Genomic DNA, 21,236 nt, shown 5'->3' with positions numbered 1-21,236 from the left:
GGCACTGGTTGGCCGCGCGGCCTGTGACAAGACACCATAGACCACGCGGCCACATGAGTCATGTTCGTACAATAATTTAGTATGTTACTTCTTTATTACAATAAATCATTATTGTCTTACCTCTTAGTAATTTCGAATGCTGTAAGGATTTAATACAATGAAGAAAGTCTCGCAGTTTAAAATTGTCTCTTAGCATTTCCACGAACGACGTGTTTCTTGATAATTTCAGCTATTTAGTCCGAAATTAATCAAGGAAGAGTTCCGAAAAGCTTTAATAGCAGAATTGTTAGAACTTATGTTTATATTTCTATCGAAAACCCCCATTTGTTCCTGAGTACGTTACAAGAGGAAAGATAAGTGTAACTGTGATATGAAATGATCACATATTTGTCGGAGTTAAGGATACATTCCTATGGCAATTAATGTGTACGGTATGTGGTATGGTCATTTACATTTAAATAACAGCCTCTGATCTCCATCTCAAGGGTCAATATGCCTGTGGGAAAAGAGTGCTAGACCTTCAAGGCAGAAAAAAAATCAGGAAGAGAAGTGCATTGGTGATTTGTTTGGCAATAATTCCATACTATACCAGATAAGTTTCCAAATTAATTCATAGTTGCAGTTCGCCATATTTAATGGTATAATAAACAGAAGATAGTGTAACGAAAGGCGAAGGAAAGAGATAATTCACGTAAGTCCTTCGCATTTGTTGTATCTTTAGCCGAATTCCTGAAGAAGACAGACAAAATTTGTTTATCTGCACATACTATAGCCACTGATCCAAATACATGTACTGTAGCTAGTCTACCGGCAAAACTAATGCGTTTAACCAGTGTTCTGCTAACACCAAATGAGCACATTAAGCGTTAGTGCTAGACATCAATGAAAGGTACACTTCTGAGAGACAGTGATCCTCGATCTAAGTCGCCTTCACAAACTTAGAATGAGTACTCCTAATAAAAACGACAAAACGTCAGGAAACGAAAAAAAAACTGTTACTTCAGCGACGGGTCACTCTGTGGTGCGAATTGATATCTTCCTGTCCAACTTATCAGGAACAACCTCTCCTAACCGATCATCGAATTGGTAAAAGGGAAAAGGGAAGGTGTAACCTCTCCGGTAAAAGTGGATCTTGTACTACAGTAAGACATGAGTGATTTCAAAACATTTGCAGTGGACTCATTACTTATAATATTACTCGCCTCTCGTGGAGAGTATGATTTATTTATCTTAACAATATCTTATTATCTAGTTCTTAAAAGAATCATGTAGTTCCAAAACATATTGTAGTAAATGCATTAATGCCCTTTGCACATGAAATAAAACATGCATGTATCGGATGACGGATAATGTCAGGGAAAAGGCATCACGGGCATCATTCCCCTGCACTCGTATTGGGAAAGGATGATCAGAGACTAACGACTGGTTGAAGCATTCAACTCTTTCGTGAAATGAGATCATATGACTTAGTGGGTAATGCAGGACTCGTGAAAATTGTGGACGCCATTCACAATATCGGTCTGAATAACGAACGTTCATCGCATTGGATACTGTGTTACTGGTGATACCACGTCATCTCAGATATCACCGTTTTTAAGACAGTGGAGCTGGAATTGATTAGGAATCTAAAAATGAAACTTTCAGCGTTCGCGCAAAAGAGGTACAAATGGATTATTGAGTGTCCACGTATAGCTTGTGTTACAATTTTGTCGAAATAAGAATTAGTATACATGGAGATTCCATGATGATGTTACTTTCGGAGATGATGAAGCAGCAGACATGGGCAGTAGACAACCTTTTTCTGTGCTCCTTGGTTTTGCAGCTAATTCCAAAAGATAGATTGCCACCTTGAAGTTACTTCAAAAATCAATTGCTGCACATACTGTAGATGTTAACTCATAAGATTCTGAACTCGGCTGCGACCTCACTTATTGCTTATGATTGGAGAACCTGAGCAAGTCTTCAGTCTTCTGACTGATTTGATGTGGACTGCCACGAATTCGTTTCCTGTGCCAAATCTGTCACCTCAGATTAGCAATTGCAAACTATGTCCTCAATTATTTTCTGGCTGGGTTCCAATCGCTATCTTCCCTTACAGTTTTTATCCTCTCGTTAAACATACAGAAAGAATTAACTAGAGCCTAGTGGACAGAAACAGCAGACAAACAAATCATAACATAATTATTATACAGGTGAATAATTCGGCAAATTAAAGTAAAGTGGATTTACTAGAATCAGCTAGGCAGCTGTCTTGCAAAAATAGATTTTTCACAGGTGTACAAGGAATTTGCATTGGCAAAACTATATGATGAAGGGTTTTACACTGCGCCGCCTAAAGATCGTCGTTTTGCAGAGGCACACTGAGTTTCTACTGGCCTCATGGTGTGGGGAGCAGTCTTTTATGGCTACAGGTCATTGCTGTTTGTTACTGAGTGAACTCAGGTGGAACAACGGAACGTCAAGGACAATCCTCATATTCTACCTCTCATGCGACAATATTTTTTTTTTTGCAGGACACTGTTTGTACACACACGACCCTTGTCTCTGTCACCTGCATGCATGATGTTGAGGTATTCCCGTCTGGTTGGCTCTGAGCACTATGGGACTTAACATCTGAGGTCATCAGCCCCCTAGAACTTACAATTACTTAAACCTAACTAACGTAAGGACATCACACACATCCATGCCCGAGGAAGGATTCGAACCTGCGACCGTAGCGGTCGCGCGGTTCCTGATTGAAGCGCCTAGAATCGCTCGGCCGCCCCTGCCTGCCCAGTATGGTTGCTTCACTTTTTTTTATGGACAAGTGTACGCAGAAATCATCCATGTACAAGTACCGAAATTTTGCCGGATTACTTCGCGTTCACCGTGTATATTGTTCTCTCTTCTTTTATCCATCCATAGAGATGTTACCTGGAAAAGCACTGGGCACGGAAGTGGAGAATCTCGACGCAGTGATGTCCATAGAACCGAGAAAACGTACTGCAGAAATCATGTACGGAGACGAACTACCGTTTAATAAGGTCATAGCAGAGAGCAAGATTTGTGAGATAAGTGCAGGTAGGAAGGGCACCATTGCTGGAACCACGGTCATAAAAGAAAATTCAACCTGCCCCGAGCGTGAGGAAATAAGTTATTTGAACTAACTTGTCCCAGCTAATACATGTTAATGGTAAGAGCACAGTAATCAAATTAGCTGAAGATAGCTGTCTTAACTACAAATGGCCAAAGCTACTAAAGGAATCGTCAGGCCAATTAGTCTTTAAAGACTGGCTATTAAAAGAACAACCCAAAAAATGCTCTGATATCATTAATTTCATAAATGGAAGATGAAGGGGAGAGCGTTATACCACCAAACACTTCTCTTTCTTTCGTTTTCAGTACCAGAAAGGTACGAGGGTTGCCCAGAAAGTAAGGAACCCCTTTTTTTCAACAATTCCTTCCAGAATTACACACACGAAAGAATGATGTTTTCTCTATCACTCTATTTTTCCATGTAATCTCCATTACGTTCTATGGCCTTCCTCCAGCGCGAAACAATGGCGTGTAAGCCCTGTCGGTACCATCCTTGTCCTGTTGGCGGAGCCTGTGCTTCACCGTGTGAATCACCATCTCAAAATGTCTTCCACGAATGGCATCCTTTGATGGCCCAAAGAAGTGGAAGTCCGAGGAGCTAGGTCAGGGCTGTAGAGTGGATAGGGTAACACTGTCCAACCCTGTTTGTGTGGGCCTGAGTGTTATCATGATGCAGCAAAACATCTTCTGGGTTGCTGTGGCGCCGAAGTCGCCGGAACGCGTTATTGAGTTTTGTTAATGCGTTGACATATGCTTCTGAATTAATAGTACTTTCTCTTGGCATCACATCAATGACAATCACAACTTCACAGTCCCGTAAACACGGTGATCATGATCTGACAGGAGGAAGCAGTTGCCTTGAATAGACTGTCGTTTTGTTTCGGGCTCAAAATAGTGAACCCAGGTTTCATCACCTGTCACAATCCGGAACAAGAAGACCTCCCCCTCAGCTTCAAAACGTTGCAACAAATCAAGAAATATGTTTTTCTGTGTGATTTGTGATCCACCGTTAGACACCTCTGTACCCATATTCGACACACTTTTGAATATCCAAAAGTATAATTAATTGCATGCACACTTCCTTGATGATTGACAGATGCAGCGCGAACTGCCGAGTCGTAGTGCGTCTGTCTTCGCGAATGACTTCAGCTCGCTGCAACATGTCAGGTGTGACAGCCGTGGATGGTCTCCCCAACCACTGCAAATCGTGGAGCTCCGCCAAACCGCCTTCTGAAGACCTCAACCCCCGTGCCCAGCAGTTAACTGTACTTCTGTTTACAGCATTTGGTCCATAGACTTTGCACAGGCGTTTGTGAATATTCCCCACAGTTTCTTCCTCTACAGTGAGAAATTAAATGACGGCACGTTGCTTGTAACGTACATCGCCTACAGACGCCATTTTAAAACTGCCATGCAGCTACGCTGTCTGTTGGAAGTGTTGGAAACTTGGCACGTTCACTCAGTAGCCTTCAGATAATACATGCGAAATGTTTTCGGCTAAGGAAAAAAAAAAAAAAAAAAAAAAAGACGCGATGCATTAGTTTCTGGCCAACCCTCGTATTTTGTTATTCCGGGATCGGTGATCGCTACTTTGTAAAGTTGAAATATAAGTAAATCAGAAAATACAGCACACATGTTAAAGAGTTATGATACTATTTGTCATATAACTAACAACGATTTCATTACTGCTTAGAGAGGAGTATCTACAAAATACGTAGGAAGAGCTCTAGGATAAACCTGATGTCTATTAAAATATCTCGCAAAAGAATGAAAATTTGTGCCCGACCATGATACTGATTTTAAAGATATTGGACGATAGTGCACGGGTCACTCTTGCTATCCATCTTCTAATCCACAGCTCATGGTCTAGTGTTTGGGTTGTCCTCATCATTTCATCATCATCATTATCATTTGTGACTATGGCTAGATTGAACTTTGTACGGGCGCTGATGACCTCGCAGCTGAGCGCCCCACAAACCAAACATCATCATCATCATTCTTCTTCTACTGGGGTATGATATGGTCTCCATACACCTTCTTTGTAGTTTTTTTCTAGGAATCTGTGGTATATTAGAATTGAAAGATGATTTTGATGTTTCCATTCTATCATTTCCAAACACTACAAAAGTTAACTCTCCCATGAACTATGTGGAGTTGACAAATTACAATTTTTAGGCAGTTTCTAATGCTACTTTTTATAACATAGAATTTCCTTGCAGTTCATTCCCATTAGTTTCATCCATTCTTCGTTAAATTCATTCAGCTGGTGTCATACGGTAGCAAATTTTCTTTAGTATTTCAATATGATCGACAGTCATAATATGTACAAGATGTTTATAACTTTCGCCACTTGAGGCCCCCCTGCCCCTTGAACAAGGAGCGATTGCAGGACAATGAAAGTCTGTGGAAACTTTTCCAAAGTTTGCGGAAGAGAAATAACTAATAAATCACTGAAAGGAACTAATTTTAATTTCCACATGAAACAGTAACATTTGTAATAGCTTACTGTATTTAGGTTCCAGATAACAAACTTTGCTCAGTGAGACGCCCGTTTTCTTCCCTGATAGCATGGAACTGCCATAGAGGTGCCATTTCACAGTTCGTCACATCACTTTTCGAACAGTTCACCATCGAATGTTCAGCTGTCGTGACATAGCTTGTGCATAGCTTGAATATCGTACATTACGTCCGACATTTTCAGCTATGCAACAGTAACTTCTTCGACAATGTGTGCCGCAATTCACAGTCAGCCCTCAAAGGAGCAGTTCCCCAATTGAGAATCGAATTTGCGAGTAATGTTCTTCAACCCTGGTGCGGAAAGAGGACCTCTCCGTATTTCTGTAATGTGTCAATACTCGCAGAGCAGCAGCACTATGGCTGTTGTTCTGGCAAAACAGCTCACTTGGTCCAGACCCAAGTTGACTGTCTCCACCTGTATTACACATTGATGCCTGTGTTTTAACTTTACGCTGTATTTAGTACATGAGTGTTACGGTTACTAATCTACCATTCAGCATTATTCACTACGTAAAATTAAATGTGAACCATGAATTTGTTTTAAAAGAATTTTCTTAAAATTTTATTTTATTTACTACCGATTCATCAAGAGCTTTCGGGCTGAGAACCTTGCCACTCCCATTTGATACGGCCGTAGTCACGACCGCTCACAACAATCTCTCAAAGACTATACTGCTGCAATTCTGCAACACACCAGATTACTTTAAACTAAAAGTTTTAACAATACACACAAGCACACAAACTATGCACACCGTAAGAGGAATGTAAATGGTACAAAACAATAACATTAAAAGATTAACTTGCCACCGAAGGTGCAACTTGACTTTAGCTTCTAAGAAAAGTGTTACTGTGGAAGGGTGGCAACTTTATATACTAAAATGACCATTTAAATAAAAGCCCATGAAATGCAACCTTATGTAAAATTATACGAGGTTGCCCAAACGAGTTAACATACTCTACAGTACACATATACTGCCTCTCAAGATAACAGGCAAGATGAAAACATATTTTAGGAATTAGGCCATTACACTCCAAGCAATGAATTCGTTAACACACCGAATCCGACAAACATGACAGAGGCAGCTCCGAACGACCGACAGACACTAACTGCGTAACAAATGCGGACGAGAGACAGACGAGCAAGCTGGGGACGAGAGACTGACCAAGAAGACAAGTAGAATTTAACAAGAGTAAATCAAACAACATATCACCAATCACTTAACTTCTAATAAACTGCGATTTCTCGAGAAGACCTGGCGCACCACTCCCAAATCGCTCTCCCGAACCGCCCGCTGCCAGCCGCTTCAACGGACGCAGGAAGGCGCCCCGAATTCCCGCCTCACGGCGTCGCAGCTCGCACCGGCCAGACTGATGTCGTGGGTTGACTCCTGTTGCTCTCGTGTCGACCGTGAAGTCACTACCCCTCGCTATACGCCGCGGTCCACTGGACTCACGTGGCAACCTCACATGTGACGATACTCAAGACAGTGCGCGACCGACCATCCGATCGATCCAACCGCCAATGACCATTGCCTGAGCAAACTAAACTGGCGGCCTAACGCGCAGAATCAGATGGAGGAACTAAGCCCAGACTGGGCGACCATTCGCTGAGTTCTCTTACTGGCGGAGTGGAAAGACGCCATTTTGCCGGCTTTAAAGGTTGATTCGAGCGACAGACATACTAGCACTCCGAACGGTAGGCAGACACTAACAGCCTAACTAATGCGGACGAAAGACAGAGTAGCAAGCTGGGAACGAGAGACTGACCCAGACAGACCACGACTGACCGACTGGCGAGCTCACAGCGCCCCTTAAATGCACGTGAACAGGCAACCTTACCCCTTTACCACTGCAGGCGCGCTCTTCATAACAAAAATTTTTTCACCACGGCTCAAAATGAAGCAGAAGTATTATCAAATAACAGTTAAAAGTTTAATATACAGTGTCAAACCGTTAAAAGGTAAATAAACAGTGCCAGAAAAAGGTAGTAAATTTGTTAAGACGATGTCGATTTTAACCCGATTTAGGCATGCGTCACTTGGATAATAGTAGATGTACTGATAGTGGTTCCAACGTCGTCCACCAGCAAATAGCATAGTGGCTTAGCTACCAAAGCGTCATTTGTGTCTATCCTTTAGTAGGGAGTGCTCTTATTCAGAAGTCTCAGTGTGGCACACACATGTGAATCAAGCACAGAACCATGCTATGGATGATGTCTAGTTTGTGGGGCACTCAGCTGTGCAGTCGTCAGCACCTGTACAAGTCACAATTCTTACACAGTCCAATGTACCCACTGTCACGAGTGATGATGATGATGAGATGATGAGGACAATACCCAGCCTCCAGGCAGAGAAAATCCCCAACCTGGTCGGGAATCGAACCCGCGACCACATCATCCAGAGGCAGCAATGCTAGCCACTAGACCATGAAGTGCGGGACATGCTATGGAGATGCACATGTCCCTTCTACAGCCAACTGAGTGAGTTTGGAAAGGGTCAAACAGAAGCCTTCAAGATGGTGGGGTGGTCCTCTTGGAGAACTGTCACCCAAGTTGGACATGCTGCGTCAGTTGTGCAACAGTTTTAGTAACAGTGGTCACCTGAATAATCTCGCATCCTTAGGCGAGGTTCTGCAGATCAACGCAGCATAGAAACCTATCAGGATCATCCAACTGCAAGGTCAGCAGTGGCAGATCTTACAGCTACCGTTGCACAGATAAAATACCTTTTGAGGCCAGATGTGTCAACACGGGCCATTATAAACCGGTTATCAGCAGTGGGACTACGGACTGGTTCACCTATAGCCTGTTTTCCACTCAAGCCACAGAATTGACGTGCACGGTTTGACTGAATGGTTTCCGATGAAAGCATGTTCTGCCTCCACGCAAATTATAGTCGTTGGTTCGTGTGACGTAGACCTGGTGAACACTGTCTTGCAGACTGCATTAGTCGAATACGCACTGGCCCCATCCCAGGCCTCACGTTCTATGGTGAGATAAGCTACAACTCTCGTTCCGTTTTGATGTTTTTGGAGGGGACGCTAATGCGTGCTAAGTGCGACCAAATGTCAGACCCGATCTTTTGCCGTTCTTGCAAAGGTGAATTGTTGTTCCCACAGACTGCCCATGAAACTCAACGTGCTCTGCAAGGCACACAGCGAATGGTTCTAATGGCTCTGAGCACTATGGGGCTTAACATCTGAGGTCATCAGTCCCCTAGACTTAGAACTACTTAAACCTAACTAGCCTAAGGACATCACACACATCCATGCCCGAGGCAGGATTCGAATCTGCGACCGTAGCAGCAGCGCGGTTCCGGACTGAAGCGCCCAGAACCACTCTGCCACAACGGCCGGCGGCATACAGCAACTTCACTGGACAGTGAGATCACCAGACGTCTACAGTCGAGAACGTGTGGGATATGATGGGAGGAGAAGTTTGTCGTGCGACTCATCAACCAACAACTCTTACAGAACAACGCGAACAGGCTGAGCAGGCGTAAAATGACGTATCCCAGGGGAATATCGCCATCAGTAGTATGAACTGGATGCTAGAATCAGCGCTTGCATTGCCATCTGAGGAGGTTACGCAGCGTACTAATATGGGAGTTTCAGCATCGGCTGATACTTGAAACCACAGAACTGCTTGTGCTATTGATCTGTAATTGTAATCATTTCATGTACTGTATAGGCGCTAGTGTAACAATAAATCATGATGAAATTGGAAACCTCTAAGATGATGTACCGTGTTTTTCCAGTTGTGTATTTTGATATAGAAGCTATTAAAATGCAAACAAAATTTCCGTTTTCAAGACAGGTAAAATTATTCCTACGTTAAATAAACACGGTTCATCTGCAAATATCATAGTTCCCTAGTATACGAATTTCTTCCGTTTCAGTGTACAAGATTGTGCACGACCAACGAAATATGGCTTCATCATCCACAAGTTGTACAACGAGTTTTAAAAATACATAAAATTTTACTCAACTTCAACTTATGTAACTGAGTAGCTAAAAATCTCCAAAACAGCTTTAATACGTTCTGTAGAACTTGAAATATTTATAAGTGCTTCACAGAATGCAAACTGACGTCTGACAACAACAAAAATATTATAAAATGCCAAAAGTTATTATGACCACCTGTAGTGTTTCTGTCAATTTGTTCTAAAATCGGTCATTAGATCTCAACATCGGTCATCAAGAATTATGTGATCCTATGTACTCTATCCACAAGTCACCACGCTTTCTCCTAGAGCAGAAACAAAACATGTATACGATAAACTGTCTGTTGGCTTCTGTCTCGCGTTCTCCGCGGACGTTCGTCTGACGAAACTTCTGACGTTTCGCCAGCACGAGTGGCTGGCATTGTCAAAGTTTCGCCCTCCATTGCTGGTGGTGGACTGGAGCCGAGCTCGTGGCCTCAGACTATACGTACACTCTTTGACATAAAACTCGACCGGCGGCCAGCCGCTGCAGTGGGTAAGTCCGCGCCGATCGCGAAATGGGACAAATAAACTGACCAACTCGTTAATTCTCTAAGTCCGATTATCTGCACAATCTGGCAACACTGTAGACTGCGGCACTTCCTGGAGGAAAGCATGTTCCGTGATAGAGGAGTCGTAGGCTGTTTACACCTGTGGTATAGCGGTAGCGTTCGTTGTTAATGTTCACAATGTTTGTGGATCGAGAGCAGCAGGCGCAAAATATTTTTATAGCCTCTTCTCTCTGAATGCTGAGGACGTGAATGTAATGGTAGCGCAGATTCTATCTATTTCGCCTTCTGACACACCGATATCAAAATTTAATCCAGTAACCATTTTGCGGCAGATTTCCTGCAGACTGTCCTCCTCTGGACGCCGTATGCGGCAAAGCTCCGGGATCCATTTGCTGGCTACTGGCAGCTGCCGTGGTGACAGCAGCGGCGCTGCACTCCCCCGTTCTTTACCGGAGGCGCCTGAGACCGCTCATCGCTTTTAAAACGCTTTATTATTAGATGTTGCTCCACAGAAAGTTTCTACGATTTCCATTCACGCTCGAAAGCAACGGAGACAGACGCCCTGATTAGTAGATGGGTACTGTATTACATTAATCGGCAAGAGCTGAGTATGGCCCGAAATTAATTTTATAGACTGGGACGAAATTAAACCACCTCACTACATTCGATGAATTTATAAATGCTTCTTTTTCTTTCAAAGTCAATTATTTGTGCAACTTTTGGCCAATATTCGGATGTTTTCGTCAAGCTCGAGTGAGCGTCTGTGGTGTAAAGTGTATTACAGTTCTTGTTTCATTCCTTCTGGTAAGTCTATGCGATTAACTGTGTGAATACCTTGCAATGCATGCTCTGTAGCAGTGCAGGAACACTGCACATTTGGAGTTCCATGTATGGGTTCATGAAGTATTTAACGTTGATCGGAAGTGATAGTGAAGGTCATCAGATTTAAACCAGAAAAATGTATCGTTTAGGAGGTTTCAGAGAACGGAAAGAAATTGCTAACGCCGGTGTCAGAAAACGTCTACAGTTAAATACTATTGCAAAAATGTAGAAGAGAGGAACTATATTAAGCAAAATGTGAACTTCATAAACAATCTCCTGACATGTTAGACCTATATGACGAACAAAGCTCAAATTCGTATCGTTGACAATCGGTTTGAATCTTTTCGGGAATTACTTTACAGTGAAGCACCTTGCCATTTGCAAAGGAGACATCCGTGATATTAACATAATTTACGAAGTCGAAATTGCACGAAGATTGGTGTGCAAAGGCATTCTTCAGATTTCGTATAAGGAATTTTTACTAGCAATTTGCAACACCATTAATTAAAATGGAAAATAAAAGGTTGTATTCAGCGGCTTTCATGAGCTTGGAACTGCAATCTCATATAGCACTAGCATCGCAACGCGTAAGGGAACTACTTTTTTTTAGTTATCGTTCGTTGTATCTGCTCGGGGCGGACGTCGCAAGACACCCGTTTGAGTTCGTCGTTGTTCCATTAACTCAGTTTTTTTATTACAGAGGGTAGCTAACCCTCTGACCGAACACGCTGAGTTACCGTGCTGGCTGACAAAATGTAGCAGGAAATGTCATAGAACTCAGGACGTTTTATCTACGGTGTGCGAAGCTTACCGTTACGCTACTACCAACCATAGCCACTGAGCTAACGACACACTGGCGGCAACAGGCGGACTATAGTCATTGCGATATTGCTTGAGCCACAAAACGCAACATTAAACACACAAACAAGTGTTTATTATGTGAAGAATGCCGTTCTTGGCGTCCAGAAATTAAATATACTTTCTAAGTGTCTCATCTTACAATGTGTTATATCGTATGAGTCTTCGATGCTGAAAACGAATGTCAAGTGAATTTAGTGAGGTAATGCCGGGCTACACCCGGAAGTAAATGCACTATCACAGTGTTGACAAATACTTGCTACGACGCTGCCAATTCTCGGCTCTCTTACGAGGCAACTCTTCAGCGAAATGCTTGTGATTGTCCGATACGGTTCTTCAGAGGGGAGACGCGCCCGCACGTTTAGCTTTTATGTGGCGTTATCCTCCGACAGTTTCTGACGTTGCCTTGTGAGCTATGTATACATTTGAGGCATTTGATCATCATTAATCCAGAATAATAGAAGTTTCAGCTTCCGGCGTGGAAGAAGGCTGTTCACGTCGACATTATATCATTTCAACGTAGGGAAAGTAAAGCGGATGATTCAGTGTTTCTCATTCAGCATAAGGCATGTGAGATAATTTTCCGTAACGTTCATAATCATCTCAAAATGCAAACGAAGTAAAAGTGCATCGGAAGCTTATCTGAATTGAATATAATGTAAGATATCAAACGCTTTGCACCTCGATGTCGAATGTGTCCATGTGCAATCTTTTGCAGCATACATATAGAATGTCATGAAGAAATATGTTGGTAGGGATGGAAGCAAGAAGCAAGAAGAGACGCAGTCAACAAATATTCGATTCCTCATGGCATTCATTTCATTTGAGATGTAAGAAGAGGTAAAGCGGGATATTACTTTCGTTAAGACGAAAGATATGCCGCACATTTGGATAACGAGGAAGTCTGCGTCTTCATACGTTTCCTCCTAGAACTCTGTATGCTCTATTATATACTAAGTAGCCATATCATTGTTACCCTCTTGTTTGGCTCCTTAACGATGAACAGATTCCAAATGCATGTCTGTCCACGAAAGTAGTTGTTTGAACCCTAATTGCGTTGTTTTTTGTGTTTTCCCCCCTCGAGGGTTACTCAATGGCATAATTTATTCAGACAGCATCAGCACAAGAATATCAGACAAAGCCTTCCATTTATAGCTGCAACACTCTAACCAGTAGCTGACCCAAGGGTAATCCACGGTCATGGTCCGAAATTGGCAGCTCTCTGCTACTGTGGCAAAGTCCGTACTACATTTTCGATTCAGCAGCACCAGTTCATCTGGTAACGATGTGTTAAATCAACAGGAGTAGTTGCAGAGTTGTGCCAGCATATCTGTCGTCCCATTATCAACTTTATGTATCTCACTTCTCCTGTAGCGTTGATCATGGGGAGCCAAAGTAAATGAGTGGCTATAAAAGAAGTGAATACTGAATGTTACGTAATGCAGAATACACTCCTCATGTGCATCGATACCAAATAGGGATGTGAAAACTCTTGTTAGTGAGAGATTGACAATAATACTCGTAACAATAGCACGCAAATAATTAATTAAGTTTATTGCAATGCAGAACGAGAATGGCTGTGAAAATAAAAATCTATAAAAATAGATTGATCGTTGAGTTGGCACAACGCAAATATCTTCTTACCATTTTGTTACTGAGCTTAGTTCTGGATGTTTGCAGAGAAAAAGGAAAAGTCGGTACTTCTCGCTAGTATAACATAATGTGAACCAGCAACTACTGTTTCCTTAGTACACCACTCAAGCAGGACACCAAGTAGCTACCAAGGCACTGCTGCATTCTGTTCCATGACATTCCTCTGAAGACGGTTAATGCGCCGGTCGGAGAGGCCGTGCGGTTCTAGGTCGCAGGTTCGAATCCTGCCTCGGGAACGGATGTGTGTGATGTCCTTAGGTTGGTTATGTTTATTTAGTTCTAAGTTCTAGGCGACTGATGACCTCAGAAGTTAAGTCGCATAGTGCTCAGAGCCATTTGAACCATTTGAACGGTTAATGCAGATAGTTCCGATTATGAAATACAAGACGTATTGCAGGTTAGTTACTAGGATCGTAATATTAAATTTGCGATGTAGATGGCACATGAACGTGACGACTATCCAGATTATTCGTCAATATAAAAAGACAATATTTTGGGAATTGAGCAGGATTACTCAATATGAATTCTGAAATTGGGTGACTGACCGCACAGGTGCTAAACGTCGTCAAGAATATACGAAGTCCCAAACGCACTAACAATGTGAAGATCGTCTTCGACAGCTCTCAGCTTTCACATTGCTATCTCCACCCTACTCCAAACCACCCTCGGTGGAGCTGCACTAAGTTTCCGATGTGATGGAAGACCTTCAAACAGACAACAGACTACATATTGAAAAATACAAGCGATTTCTCTTGCAGCGTAAGCTTATTGTAACTAATCTAAAAAATGATTAGAGAGCAACATTGCCCTATTAAAAAAAAGTTACACACTGTTGACGTCAAACGGACGTAATCTACGTCCTGTCTTGTGTCATACTCATCTATAATGTCAGGTGTACTATCAAAATGATTATGTATAATGTATACTAATGTAATGCGTTGATACCAGATGGTGGGTTCACAACACTATTGATGCGAAAATAAAACAGAAGTTCGCAAAAGTGCAGTTGTGCATTTTCGTACGTTTTCACCTCCAGATCTACCACAGATAATTCATACTAACAAACTTGGTCATTGTCCCTGTAGTTTTTTCCCCTCTTATTTCACACCGAGTTGATTAAAAAAAGGACAAATTCTTGGCTCTTACAGAGGCTTCGAAACTCTTCAGTAATTTTGTCGTGACTTACGATTAGTGAGGGCCGGCCGTTGTGGATGAGTGGTTCTAGGCGCTTCAGTCTGGAACCGCGTGACTGCTACGGTTCGAATCCTGCCTCGAGCATGGATGTGTGTGATGTCCATAGGTTAGTTACGTTTAAGTAGTTCTAAGTTCTAGGAGACTGATGACCTCAGATGTTAAGTCCCATAGTGCTCAGAGCCATTTTTGTGATACACTTTACACCACAGACGCTCACTCTGGCTTGAAGGAAAACATCCGAATATTGGCCAAAAGTTGCACAAGTAATTGACTTTGAAAGGAAAAGAAGCATTTATAAATTCATTGAATGTAGTGAGGTGGTTTAATTTCGTCCCAGTCTATAAAATTAATTTCGGGCCATACTCAGCTCATGCCGATTAATGTAATACAGTACCCACCTACTAATCAGGGCGTCTGTCTCCGTTGCTTTCGAGCGTGAATGGAAATCGTAGAAACTTTCTGTGGAGCAACATCTAATAATAAAGCGTTTTAAAAGCGATGAGCGGTCTCAGGCGCCTCCGGTAAAGAACGGGGGAGTGCAGCGCCGCTGCTGTCACCACGGCAGCTGCCAGTAGCCAGCAAATGGATCCCGGAGCTTTGCCGCATACGGCGTCCAGAGGAGGACAGTCTGCAGGAAATCTGCCGCAAAATGGTTACTGGATTAAATTTTGATATCGGTGTGTCAGAAGGCGAAATAGATAGAATCTGCGCTACCATTACATTCACGTCCTCAGCATTCAGAGAGAAGAGGCTATAAAAATATTTTGCGCCTGCTGCTCTCGATCCACAAACATTGTGAACATTAACAACGAACGCTACCGCTATACCACAGGTGTAAACAGCCTACGACTCCTCTATCATGGAACATGCTTTCCTCCAGGAAGTGCCGCAGTCTACAGTGTTGCCAGATTGTGCAGATAATCGGACTTAGAGAATTTGGGAGTTGGCCAGTTTATTTGTCCCATGTCGCGATCGGCGCGGACGTAGCCTCTGCAGCGGCTGGCTGCGGGTCGTGTTTTATGTCAAATAGTGTACGTGGCGCGCCAACGTCCGAGGGCTTCACCGCGTTCATTCCTGGTGCGGTTCTCTTGCTACCTGCGACGGTCGTTCGCTGCAGCACAGGAAGCAAGGACCCGTTTACCTTGAGACTTTCCTGTTTTTTATTGAAGCTGTTCTCCTGTTTGTGTACTTATGCAGCTTCGCTGAATAAGAGGATGTGATAGTTTTTCTCTATAGCCAGAACTTCCATGTCGGTTTCATAAAAATCATCGGACGAACGTCGGCCGAAGAACCTGAGACAGAAGCCAACAGACAGTTGGTCAAAAAGTGGCCACGAAAGCCTTAATAATTTTGTATAAAAAAAATTGTTCAAATGGCTCTGAGCAGTATGGGACTTAACATCTGTGGTCATCAGTCCCCTAGAACTTAGAACTACTTAAACCTAACTAACCTAAGGACATCACACACATCCATGCCCGAGGCAGGATTCGAACCTGCGACCGTAGCGGTCGCGCGGTTCCGGACTGAGCGCCTAGAACCGCTAAACCACTGCGGCCGGCAATTTTGTATCAGTACGATAGTGTGTATATGATACTGTAAGGTGCTAGCAATGAAACCGGATGACAAGATGTTTTAGCTGCTTCTAAAGCACGGAAAACATCAACAAATCCTTGATGTAAAAATATAGTCAACAGAATGTATTAACTAAGGCAACAGTAACAAATAAAACAGAACTTAAATTTGAAGCAATATTTTATTTCCCTGCCCGCCGTTTGGCCGAGCGGTTCTAGACGCTTCAGTCTGGATCCGCGCGACCGCTACGGTCGCAGGTTCGAATCCTGGCCTCGGGCATGGATGTGTGAGATGTCCTTAGGTTAGTTAGGTTTACGTAGTTCTAAGTTGTAGGGGACTGATGACTTCAGATGTTAATTCCCATAGTGCTCAGAGCCACTTGAACCATTTTTATTTCCCAATTCAAATTTTTTGCAGCAAACGCTCGAAACCCTGGCCTCCTAATTACTAAAAAGATGACACCGTCGAAGAAATGATTTTCGCAGCTAGTCAAAAATTCCAGGAATTTTGTCGCGGCAGTTCCTCTTGGGTGTTTACTTTTGCCACCTCCCCGGCTGACCTACCGCTGTTTGTCTTGACTTATTATGTGGCAAATTTTTCTCTATTCGGTGTCACCTCTCATGCTCCGAACTGGTATGGGAATGATTTTCTCCACTCCTTATAAGCACTACCTGACAGAAGAAGTGGAGAACCCAGAAGGGGATAACGATACAAAATAAAACTTTATGAGGTTATTTCGGTGGTTAGAAAACAGAGTAAAATTTATGAGAAATTGACAGCATTTGCCTACTTATCAGTATAATTTTGTATCCCTTCTGCCCTGGATGCATGCATCAATTCTGTTGGGAAATGTGTCAGAAAGCAGTTGCAGCCTCTCCTGTGACACAACTGACAACCACACTTGTTATACCGGGAATAAATCTGGGCTACTTCGTGGCCACAGGAGTACTTCACCATCACACACACGTTTAATACAGACACGTTCCACGTGAGGACGAAGATTGTCCTTTTGGAAAATGACACAATGTTCCATGAGACATAAGACATGAGGACGTAGGATGAGCGTGACATACTGTCGTTCGCTCAATCACTAGCAGCTATAACCTGAACTCATACGAGATGGCTGCACAAAACATGACGTCAGGAGTAATATCGGTGACCCTCTGCGAAACATATTGATACGTCCCCTTAGAAAAATTTATGAATGACTGTGCTTAAACTGACACACAATATTTTTAGCGCAACGCAATCTGACTTTCAAAAATCCCTACAAAAGAATGGCCCTGACTAACATTAACCTATACCTTTCACAAATCACTTACCTCACAAAAATCTTCGTTACTCGAACTACTGCAATACAGCGAGCGCCACTACTGCCAGCTAAATAAAAGATTCAAACTACTGAACGCACTAACTACTGATAGGCATAGTTGAAAGATTTTGATAGAGAACAAAGAATGTATTTACCTTAATAGTGTTCAAAAGTCATAATATATATAGCAGTTCATGACATCCAGTCTTACAAATTTCAAAACTCCGCCATTTCTCTCCGCACATCCACCACTGCTGGCGGCTCACCTCCAACTGCGCAACGCTATGCGCTGTTTGCAGCCAACTGCCCAACACTAAAATAGCCAACAACAATGCAAACCAGCCACAGACTGCATACAGCACAGCCAGTGATTTTCATACAGAGCACTATGTGGTGTTACCAATAAAAAAACCTATACAGCCTACTTACAATATGAGAGATGGGACCTCTCACGAGGTCGCCGCCATACTCATCAATGATGATCGTCCAGAGTACTGCAGTCCCACAGTTCACTCCTGGACACAACTTGACGTCATTCGCCAGTGGTCTATGCTTGTCGGTCATGTTTCCCAGTCGCGACATCAACCCAAACGCAGCCGTTTATGTTGTGCTGTTACGGGTAGCATACGCATGGGACGATAATTCGTTACTTCAGCTGTTGCTAGTCTCCGACCAATACTGCGGGATAACACAAAATGTTCCAGGGAGTCCATTACCTCTTCTCGGATAGCAATCACAGAATTAAAGGAGTTACAATGTGTATGGCGTACAGTACGGTAATCCTGCATGGTCGTGGTCAGTCGTGGTCGACTGAGACCTTGAAGATGAGTATCCCTGCGTTCACTCTCCCATCCATCGGGCCACTGTCACATCCGAACGCCCAACAGATCTTTAGACCATTCGGCGGAATCGAGACGCACGATGAGGACACTTGCGAAAAGCGTCAGATGCTGATAACGCTGTCTCAAACGGGTACATGTAATTCATGTATTCCTCACAGTGATGACTCAACACCTGACTCCGTATACGCCCCTTACATAGCAGAAGAGGTCTGGTAGCAACACTAAAGCCAACTGATGTACGTTCTGTCAGAGAATTACAGCTACGTAAGTACATGAAGTTACTACACTCCTTTTGTGAAAAGCGCAGCTCACAGCAGTTTGTCGGCTGCGTTACCTTACGGCGCCCGCTCAGGTCTATCCGTGGACGAGGCCGTTCGTCGGCGTCGGGAGGGCGTTGACGTCGTGTCGCGGGCAGGTGGCGCTGCGCCAGCTCGCCGCCATTCATCTTCGTCGCCCTGGCGACGGCGGTGGGGGAAGCGGGGGCAGCGGCGGCGTCAGGCACGGCCGTAACCTACCTGCCAGCCGGCCGGCGCGGCGCCACCAGCCTGTGATTTATCGCCGTCAAACACCGCCTGACACTGCACTAAAGCCAACTTCCTTATCGCTCTCGCTAACTCCGGGTAAAGTGATACCGTGTCTCGCTAGCACACCTGGTTCAACAACAACCACTCTTATAGCGGCTTGCTTATTATTGTGTTTTCCTATCTTTCTGTTATCAATTCTCTTGTTGTATGTACGTGTACAACAAAAATCTTCAACGTTGTTATTAGCTTGTTATTAGCTTGGTTTCCATGTTAGTTTATTCTGTAAAGGTCTCTTCACGTCTACATAACTATAACAATCCACTTGTAGTTGAACCTGTTTCCGGCAGTCTAGCCCTGGTATTCCTCTAGAATCCTCCCCCCCCCTCCCACACACACCCACACATACACACATCCACGCCCAACCAGCCCACACACACACTCCCAACAAATAAAGTTAGAAACTTCGTGCGAAAGCATGCAGTATAAATGTATTTTGTACATTTTTGTACAGTTTAAAATATTATGTATCAGAGGCTACTGCGGGGGGAGGGGGGGAGAGACCAAAGCGGCAATTAGCGTTTACCTCTGCTAGAATGAGGGTACAAGTTTTTTATTCATTGCAAAACTGTCTTTCATTCCCAGCAGTGATTATTCACTGAGACAACTGAACTGCAGGTGTAACAATGGTGAGGCCAATGGTAAATAGTGTGACTTTAGCTATTACTTTATACACTGCGCAACAGAATTAATGGATTACATTTTCGAAATCTGTAACTGTTACCCGTTGGGATGCAGATATTTGAAACTTGTCTCAAGTTGCCTACTACTTCCTTCTCTAATGAAGCCGATGCATAGCAGCCTGCGACGTCACATTCTGGTTCGACGATGCTTCAGCCAGCAAAATGTCGACACTGGGAAAAAAGGTCAGTGCTCAGAAGTTCATGTTATACGTAAGGAAGGTTAATGATGTCACACTGGCACCAAAATTCACCAGACATCTCCCCAACGCCGTCGGTCACGTGTTACACGGTCGGAAGGTCACAGCCACTCCTAGACTTATTTAACCCCGTCTCTTGACGCCTCTGTAACGAAGGTCAGAACCGCGGCGTCTAACATTGAAATTACGCGTTTTTCCTATGAGTGGTTGCATCTCAGAATCGACACACAAAACCTCACAGGGTGGCATGAAGGGCGCCAGTGAAACCACTCCTCTCCTTGGGACGTCGATTCCCACGTATTTCGTGGCCGACGACAGTTCGCAGAGCGATGAGCAGCAGGACAATGCTATTGGCGACCTTAGCTACAGATTACACTGCCTTGGCCATTCAGCCCTCCTCGATGGCCATCAAGGGGCCGAACCTCGAGTGAATGTCATCTCACCACTTTGATGGCAACGCAATCGGAATTTTCTCTCTCATGTAGACGATGGAACGACTACAGACCATTTAAAATCATTTGAAGAAATTATGATGTGATACAGAGAAGGTATGTGTTCTTCTGCTTTTTCAGCCATCCTGTTTCTGGTCTTCCTGTGACGTGATCATAGTGGGGTGTGGCAGGGGTGGGGGGTGCGAATGCGACGTTGACACATGAGTGAATGAAACGGCAAGGTATTCGTGTAAGACCCCCGAGTTCGGAAAAATACTCTGTGGCAGTCCGGCACACAGTTTTAATCTGCCAGGAAGTTTCATATCAGCGCACACTCCGCTGTAGAGTGAAAATTTCATTCTAGAAACATCCCCCAGGCTGTGGCTAAGCCATGTCTCCGCAATATCCTTTCTTTCAGGAGTACTATTTCTGCAAGGTTTGCAGGAGAGCTTCTGTAAAGTTTGGAAGGTAGGAGACGAGGTACTGCAGAAGTAAAGCTGTGAGGACTGGGCGTGAGTCGTGCTTCGGTAGCTCAGTTGGCAGAGCACTTGCCCGCGAAAGGCAAAGGTCCCGAGTTCGAGTCTCGGTCCGGCACACAGTTTTAATCTGCCAGGAAGTTTCAGAAAGCATGAACGTTATGTAATAAATCCATCATCGTGGTTACATTTGAAGTTTCGTATGCAATCAGAGTTACATATCTCACCAAAGTTAAAGTAAGTCTTTTCTAAAAGTTTGTCGTCCGTTTTGTCACTTCGTGGAACATTAAAATGGATGTTTTTGTGTACTTTTTTTTTTTTTGCTCAACAGGATTTACTCAAAACCCGATTTCTTACTTTTCAGATTTTCAATCTCATTCTAACGTTAATGGAATAAAATAAACTGTTTGTGAATATCTATCATTGTTTACCTCAGGTGCAATGGTTTAATGAGATTCTTTCACACTGTGGAGAAGAAGATAAAGTCCGTATTCATATTAATAATATCAAACCAAGTCATGCGCCACTGAA

The sequence above is a fragment of the Schistocerca nitens genome, chromosome 6 (genome assembly GCF_023898315.1).
Source record: "Schistocerca nitens isolate TAMUIC-IGC-003100 chromosome 6, iqSchNite1.1, whole genome shotgun sequence".
NCBI lineage: Eukaryota > Metazoa > Arthropoda > Insecta > Orthoptera > Acrididae > Schistocerca > Schistocerca nitens.
This window is presented reverse-complemented; position numbering follows the sequence as displayed.